We start from the raw sequence: 9,394 nt of genomic DNA, 5'->3' as shown, positions 1-9,394 counted from the left end.
GATTTGATTAGAGATGCTGAACAGAAAGTAAAGGTAATCCGTGAAAGTCTGAAGGTATCCACGGATCGTCAGAAATCGTACGCAGATTTGAAACGAAAAGACATCGAGTATCAGGTGGGAGACAAAGTGTTCCTTAAGGTTTCACCTTGGAAAAAGATACTCAGGTTCGACCGTAAGGGCAAGTTGAGCCCAAGATTCATTGGGCCGTACGAAATCTCTGAACGAGTTGGTCCGGTTGCGTATAGATTGATTTTGCCCCCGGAGCTTGAAAAGATTCATGATGTCTTTCATGTTTCGATGCTTCGACGCTATCGATCTGATCCATCGCATATAATTAGCCCATCAGAGGTTGAAATTCAAGTCGACATGAGCTATGAAGAAGAACCGATGCGTATCCTAGCTAGTGAAGTGAAGGAGTTGCGAAACAAAAGAGTTCCGCTAGTAAAGGTGTTATGGCTCAAACTCGGGATCGAGGAAGCTACTTGGGAGACCGAGAGCTCGATGAAAGAACGATACCCAAACCTATTTACCGGTAAGATTTTCGGGGACGAAAATTTCTTAAGTGGGGGAGAGTTGTGACAGCCCAAAGTTGACCCTAGTCGGGAAGTGGTTTCGGGACCACTAAACCGAGTCACCGAAATGTTTGAATGTGATACTTATTGTGTAGAATATGTAATTATGAATGTGTGAAAATTTCAAGCTTCAATTGGGTTGATTTCATGTGAATTTAGTCAATAGGACTTATGTGAGAAAATTCTAAAATGTGATAGGTCAATGTGTGAGGACCTACTAGTGCATGTGGACAAAGGGGGGGACTTGCATGTCAAATTTCCCCCCTAATGAGTAGTGGCCGGCCATGACAAGGAAGGATGGGCAAAACATGTCATGAAACATGTTTTGTTAGTGGAAGAATAAAATAAGGAGTATGGGTAATAAAGAAATGGAAAACAAAAGAAAAAAAAATGTGTGTGTGGTGTTTGTTCCCCCCATTGCCGTGAGCTCAAGAGAAGAAAGGAGAAAAGTTTGTGTTCATCCTTTCTCACCTCCATTTTAGCCTAAATTAGAAAGAAAAACAAAGAAAAAAATTTCTCATCCTTTGGTTCATCCTTGGCCAAAAATTTTAAGGAGGAAAGAAGAAGAAAGGTGAAGAGATTCGGCCATGCATGTAGCTAGGCCAAGGTATGTTTAATGATGTTCCATGAGATGCATGCATGTTTTAGTTGTTAGCTTGAGTTCTACCTAGCCCATGGTCTAAATCTTGCTATGTGATGGAAATGGCACTTGACCATGGATGCATCATTCTTGGTTGGTGTTTGATGTTGTGGTGATGAGGCATGAGGATAAGTTAAGATTCGGCCTAGGTGGAGGTTGTGTTAATGCCATTGCATGCAAAATATGAAGCTTGTTAATGATGCATGTGATGATGGCTTGATGATTCTTGAACCTCCTTTTTAGCATTTTTGTGTGAGCACATATGTGCATTGGTTGCTAAAGGGAGAAGAATCGGCTAGCAAGATGTGTGCTAAGGCCGAATGTAACTTTGCATGTTGATGAGCAATGCATGTGTTAAATCGATGAAAAGGGGGAGGATGCTTTACTAGTGTGTATATGTGTGTATTAAGTGTTGAAATCGACCCCAAAAATGGACATGCATATTCGGCCAAGGGGAAAGAAATTAGCTAATATGTTGTGTTGATGCATGATTTTTTGCATGTATGAGACTTTAATGTCTAATGTATAAATATGGGCTAAGTGCCTTGTGTTCATCTTTTGATGCCTAAAATGATGAAATCAATTTATTTGTTTGATTAAGCTCAAGAGCAAATGGGGAAATAAAACCGATAAAGGGAAGGAAAAAGTGGTTGAATAGCTAGCGGAATCGTTCGACAACACCCGAGGTAAGTTCTTGAGTAAGAGATCTTAAATTTCGATGTGATTAAATCATGCTCTATGTGTGGCTATTGAGCCGAATGTGCAAGGACAATATGTGCCTTGTGTTTGAGTTTCGTAAACGAAAATGAAATATGAATGTGCTATGAATTATTGTTAGATGTGCATGATTAATTGAATGCTGTCCGGGCTAAGTCCCGAAGGCTTTGTGCTAAGTGAATATATCCGGATTAAGATCCGAAGGCCTTTGTGCGAGATACTAAATCCGGGTTAAGTCCCGAAGGCATTCGTGCGAGTTATTAAATCCGGGTTAAGTCCCGAAGGCATTCGTGCGAGTTATTAAATCCGGGTTAAGTCCCGAAGGCATTCGTGCGAGTTGTTAAATCCGGGTTAAGTCCCGAAGGCATTCGTGCGAGTTGTTAAATCCGGGTTATGTCCCGAAGGCATTGTGTGAGTTACTAAAACCGGGCTATGTCCCGAAGGCATTTGAACGAGGAGCTATATCCGGTTAAATCCCGAAGGTACGTGATTTGGTAATGAATGAGCTTGCTGTAAAATTCCAGCGAATACTCGAAAAACATCCCAATATGGGGATATGTTACGTATGTGTTGAATTTAATCGAGCCCTTACAATAAATGTTCGCTCAGTTGATAAACGAGCTACCGGCCTTCGACCAAGTTAGTTTATTGTGTATGTACATAAGGGTTATTAATGTTGTGAAGCAAGTTTGATATCGGTAAATTGCGTATTATGAAATATTCCGTTTAGCTAAATGTGTGCTATTCTTTGTGCATGCTGGAATTCCTTGCTCAAACTTACTAAGCATAAATTGCTTACTCGTTACATTGCTCCTCTGTTTTATAGATTTTTGGTTCTCCAGCTATCGGACTCGGGATCTTGAAGTCGAAGTCGCCCACACTATCAAAGGCTCTTTTGGGTACTATTTTGGTTGAATTTTGATATGGCATGTATAGGACTACCCATTGTTGTCTTTCGAGTACTTTATGAAATGTATAAGTGTACAGCCATGCGAAAATGGCTTGTAGAAGTGGAGTATGGCATTAGACCATTCGTATTTATGAATGTATAGATGGTTTCATGATGTAACTATGTTGGAATGGAAGTGTTGAGCAAATGATCAGCCACTAGAATGGCTAAGTATGATCATATGTGGGCTTATGTATGACAAGGCCCTAGTTGGTCCATGAAACCCCAAATTAGGTAAGGTTCACTTTGAAAACAGAAGCTGATAGCAGCAGTGGTGTGGATTGGAAAAATCACAAGAATTCGTAGGAGTGGAATTAAATAGTGAATAAATTATGTAATCGAACCTTGATGAATCTACTTTCATATGGAAGTAACGAAACAATTATAGGAACAGTACAGAAAGAGATATTCGGGTTCTTGTGTAACAGGGCCAGAACAGTTTCTGGATTCACTGTTCCGCCTTTGGAAATTCACTATAAATTGACCAGAGATAATTAGGGGTCATACCATATATGTATGGATTCCTCTCTGAGTCTAGTTTCCATAGAAACAAACGGCATCAGTATTGAAGCTCTGTGCAGAGAGATATCCCAGTCGTAATGGGAAAAGGTCAGTGTAGTCGACCCCTGTAACATGGGAGACTTTGACTAATAAACTGTACTAATTGGCCAGACCAAAAATTCTAGAAAAAAATCCATAGGTGGGGACATGAGTCTAGTTTCAGGGAAAAATCACAAAACTGATTTTTGAGTTGTGAAACTCAAGATATGATTTTTGAAGCGACTAGTACTCAGACTGGGCAGTGTCTGGAAAAATTTTTCAAAGTTTGTTAACATCTCGTGTCCGACTCCGGTGTCGGTCTCGGGTTCGGGGTGTTACAAGGATAATCGATACATCTTTGTCAGCTTCAGATTCTAAAATAATGGAATCAGCTAGAAAAATAAACTTATCTACTCTTACGAACACGTCTTCAATTTTACCTTCTGGATGTGTGTAAGACCGATCAGCTAGCTGCAGCGTGACTGTTGTGGGTCTTGCCTTCCCAATTCCCAACTTCTTGAAAATAGACAGAGGCCTTAATTTTATACTTACTCTTAAACCACATAATGCTTTACCAACATAATGATTTCCAATTAAACATGCGATAGTGAAACTCTCCAGGTCCTTTAACTTTAGAGGTAGTTTATTCATCAACATTGCTGTGCAACCTTCAGTGAGAGAAATAGTATAAAATTCTCTCAATCTGCACTTCTTTGACGGTATATCTTTCATAAATTTTACATAATTAGGCATTAGCTCCAAAGCTTCTACTAACAGTATGTTGATATGAAGTTGCTTCAAAATATCTAGAAATCTTTTGAACTAAACATCCTATTTAGAATTATGGAATCATTGAGGAAAAGGTAGATGTGGTCTTCCTTTAGGTTGTTGATATTTTTTTACTGTGGCATTCTTGTCGGCAACACGATATGATTTTATTGCAACATTCTCTTGTTTACCCTTTTCAGGTACAGTGTGCTTTACAAACGGCTCTAGGGTCTTTACATGGTTATTATTCGAGTTATCCTCTCCTGCTGTGCCATCTTAAGCTACGTCATCAAGCTGAGTTTTACTTCTAAGAGTGATGGCCTTGCACTACTCCTTCCCTTGTGATATTGAATTCTTAGAATCACTTGGCAAAGCTCCTTATGGCCTCGAATTCAAAGCATTTACTATCTGCCCCACTTGATTCTTAAGAGCTCGGAGGGAAGCAGCTTGACTCTAAATTAAGACATAATTCTTGGCCATATATTCTTTCAAAAAATCTTCAATAAATGATGATTCCTAACCTTATTGTACATTTTGCCTCGGAATAGGATGATTATAAGCAGATGGTTCACTGTTGTCATTCTGTGTTGCAGCATTGTTAAAATTCCCTTCACTTTGATTATTCCAACTAAATTTTGGATGTTGCCTCCACTGTAGAATATAGATGTAGGAATAGGGGTTATTGTTCTGATTAAAATTACCAATGATGGGCATTCATCAAACACATGGTCTTTACCACAATAAACGTACGATAGTTAAGCTGATTTCATCTTCTAAACTGTAGTGGGCCTCTTTGATGTTTTAATCATATTAGTTAAATATGATACCTGGGCTTTCAATGAAGTGATTGCATCGAGCTCCATGGTGCCAACAACTTTCTTACCCGTCTAAACACTTGTGGTCGAATATTTGTAATCATTATTGGCAATCTTTTCCAAAATCTCATATGCTTCATTATAATATTTATCCAATAAGGTACCATTGGTGGAGGCATCAACTACCATCCTCGCATGTGCATTAAACCCATTATAGAATATCTCCATCTGAGTCTAGTGTTGAAATCCATGCATGGGACATTTCTGAATTGTTCCCAAGCTTCATATAGCGCTTCATTCTCTAATTGTCGAAAAGATTTGATGTCATTTCTAAGCTTGGCATTCATATTTGTGGGATTATATCGTAGCAAAAATCAATGGAAAAGATCATTCCATGATGCCACTGTTCCCAACAGTAAAACATTTAATCATGCTCTTACACGATCTTTTAAAGAATATGGAAAATAGTTTAAGTCTCAGGGCATCTTCGGGCATACCCTGTTGTCTAAACAAGTCATAAAATTCTAGAAAAAGTCTTAAATACAATCTTGGATCTTCAGTGGGCAGTCCACCAAACTGTCTTACTGTTTGCAACTCTAAAAAATTATCGGTTTCAGTTCAAACTGCTAAGCCTGTATTTGTTGTCTAACTATCCCTGGATTTAGGTCATCCAAAATTGGAACAATGTGCTCTCGGATTGGTCTATCTCGGTCATCTATCACCTGACGAGTAGGAGGATTAACATCTTGACCATTTGGATTATCATTGAGACAGGATCATTCCCGTTTCTAGCCATTTTTCTCAGTTCTTTTCGCCTTCTTCACAAAGTTCTCTTGATCTCTAGGTCAAAAGGATACTTTATATTAGCAGTAGTGCCTCTTCTTATGCACTGATGGTAAATCTATAGAAATTAAATTAAACCAAGTTAAAAAAATGGAATTAAGTAAAATAACTAAACCAAATTACACCAAATTTCTAATCCCCGGCAACGGCGCCAAAAACTTGTCGCGTGTGAATATGATATACAAATTGTGCAAGTATACACGTTGAATCAAGTAGTAAACTGATAATTGAGATCGTCTTCACAGGGATTGGATTAGGTATACAAATGTTCAAGTTATTATAGTAATATTAGATTAATGTAATAGCAAAATAGTGATAAGAATGCAGTGGTAAACAAAAGGAATATAAATGTGAACAAAATGTGTAGCCGATGAATAATTGAAAATGTTGTGGCAATGCAAGAGTAAACATGTAATGGCAATTACGAAAATGAATATATGAATAATATGTAACTGAACAAATAAACAGTTAAGGATGTGGTGGCAAAGATACTACGGTAAGGGATAAGGTATATACGATGTTGATATGAAAGGTTGGAATTACTAAGAATCTATGCTTACTGTCAGAAATGCCTCAGCAAAGTCGTAATCAATCTACTGTTCAAAAGAGATCTAAAGTGGTCTACTTCTTTCGAGAGCAAAAACCTCAAGTTACCTTGCCCGTGTCTATAGCCCTTTAATATGGTACACTGCACAGTTTCCTTTTATATCAACGTCGTTCTATGTCTAGAGTCTACCACAAGTATTTTTCGAGTAGTTGCTCATATAATTTTATTTCGGTCCAAATAATCCAACCTTTTCAGAATTAAATTAGTTCATGGGCATGCTGCACAGTTGTCTATGTCTAGAAATTGCACGCATACAATTTAAAAATAAAAACAATTGAATGAAATAGTAAATTAATTCAAATCTATGCTTCAACCTTTAAAGAAAATAAATGTTTCATCATATAATCCCAAACCTATGAGATTTAGATCATGGGTTGACAAATAAAATTCAAAATTAAAATATCATTCAACATCATTTTCATCAAATCAATTCACGAAGAAGTTGTTAAGAAATAACACAAGAACAACAGGAAGATAGCTTTCGCGTGTCCTGGTCACACTCTAGCGACAAAGTGTCCTGTGGTGGCTGAGATAGATTGCCTTCGTCTTCCTCTTTCCATCTCTACTCAATTGCTACCTTATAGTTTTGCCTATGGATTTCCACCCTTGTTCGTCATTAAGGGTTTCCTCCTTTGGCTTTTTTTAAGCTTTTTACCTAGAGTAAATCCAACAACCCAAAATATATTCTTCTCTTTTTTTAATTTTCTTTTTGGTTTTAAATCCCTTCCTTTAGGGTAGGTAGTTATCAGCCCATTAGTTCATGATCTTTTTTCCTCTTTTTTAGGTACAACTAAAGTTGGGGTGAAACTGTTATGCGTTGAGTGTTGACTCTATCTTCCTAGAATTACCACGACATTCGTGTTTGCAAACTGTCCAACCTTTTGCCACGATAAACCTTCATTCCTTTATTTTTTCTCCGTATCTTACACTTACAAATTACTACTAAATAAATCCTTCCCGCAAACAAGTAAAAGTAACATAAAATAACATTTAAGCACAGCCCAATCTTCTTAATGTAATGCAATGAAAATTATGTGGAATGTCCTAAAGTGCAACTAAATTTACTTAGGTACATGAAATTAGCTAGGTTTAAAGCTATGAAATATAATTTTTTTCAAGAGTTATCATTTGTGGACGAAGCCACTAATTCTTACTCCTTACAAGATCCCACCCCATGCATGTGATATGATAATAATGAACAGAAATAAACATTTTACTCATTTCAAGCTATCACTTGTCATATTGGGCATGATGAACATGCAAATTGGATAATATCATGTAGGGAATGTTTAACATGCAATCAAGTCTCAATTTCAATATCGGTGGCATGATTTATATATTAGGCCTATTATATAATGTCATCATATCACATGTCACGAGAAATGGAAATATGCACATAATTTCTAAATATTTATCAAATCCAATCAAATATCACATATGGTCATTAGTGATCAGTTAGAGATACTTACTTGAGTATTACCCTTTTTATGGGTTTAACATCCCTTTCCGAATACATAGTGTATTCTCAACTTCTTATGTTATAGAGATTTTTAAACAAGGTTTCAATTATCATTAATTATATTTTATCTATCAAAAAATATTATATATATTTCAAGTAAGTTAACCCACACCTGTTTGTAGATCCAAAGCAAAACACCAATTCTATGAACACTCACACTTGGATCTACTTAATAGGTTACCTACTTATCAACAAAAATCATCTTTCAATTAGGGAGGTCATTTTAATAGTTTATGGCATAAATCCATTTAATAACACTCAAATCAATACATACCCTTATAAAAGTCAATCGTAATATGATCTCGTTCCTAACTTTAGTAACTATTTGGGTTGGTACCGATCGGCCCTTCAACAAAAAGTAGTATACGATATGTTAACTTTTGATGGAAAACAATATAACATGGCCTCTAAATACATTCGATCTCAAGGAAAAGGAGAGAGGAATGAGTGGTTTTTCATTCCATTACCATACTAACCCTAACTCAATTGAACCGGAAGGGATGTTAGATTACCGAAGTCTTGAGTCGGAGAGAAGAGATTGAGTCTAGCGAAAAATCACTTGAAAGAGTGAGTCAAAGTTCAACATCTAAATGAAAAAATTAAAACTAAAGGAAAATATGGATAAAGGATTTCGATTATTGGTCGGCAGTTGAACGTCACAGCAATAATGTGCCAGCGTACACTGTCGATGCAAGTGTAGTAGACAGATATAAGTCTATCAGATATCGATCCTACGAGGATGGTTGTCTTTTTTTTACCAATGTTAGTGCAATAAATGGATAGAAACGAGATAAATTGTGAGAGAAAGTGTCGAAGCAATAACTTGAAAACAACAAGATACAATATGATAATGATAAATTGGGATCCCCAACGTGAATATTCAACAGAATGCAAAGTGCTCACAAGGTATAAAAGGATAGGTGATTGTCAATGCAATAAGTTGCAATGAATATCTTACCAATCTTAACTTCTATATTTAATCAAAGACTTATACATTCACATTAACAACACCTTCCGGTGATGGCTATAGAACACTATTAAGAACAGGTGGATTAAATTCCTCTAATCCTCAAGCAACTTTCGTTGTCATGCTTGTTAGCTTGAACTGTCGCTACTCCTTCCAATGTCAATGACCGCAATAACACTTCCGTGTTAAAAACATTCAAACCCAAAGATTAAATAGTAGAAGCAAGATTGAATAAAATAACATATAACCTAGAAATCATGTGTACTTCCATACTAACATGAAGTATAAAGTAATCACCAGTGTTTAGAATAGAAAAATAAAAGAAACAAGTAGAGAATACTATTCCTAGACAACTCAACTTGAATCTATCTATTCCCTCTTTTGTCGCACTCAGGGCTCCTCGTCAAGAGCTAAGCTGCATCCTTTTCACATCGATTCACCCGTCGGAGCTTAAGCC

Source organism: Gossypium hirsutum, chromosome D12, assembly GCF_007990345.1.
Source record: "Gossypium hirsutum isolate 1008001.06 chromosome D12, Gossypium_hirsutum_v2.1, whole genome shotgun sequence".
NCBI classification, from domain to species: domain Eukaryota; kingdom Viridiplantae; phylum Streptophyta; class Magnoliopsida; order Malvales; family Malvaceae; genus Gossypium; species Gossypium hirsutum.
This window is presented reverse-complemented; position numbering follows the sequence as displayed.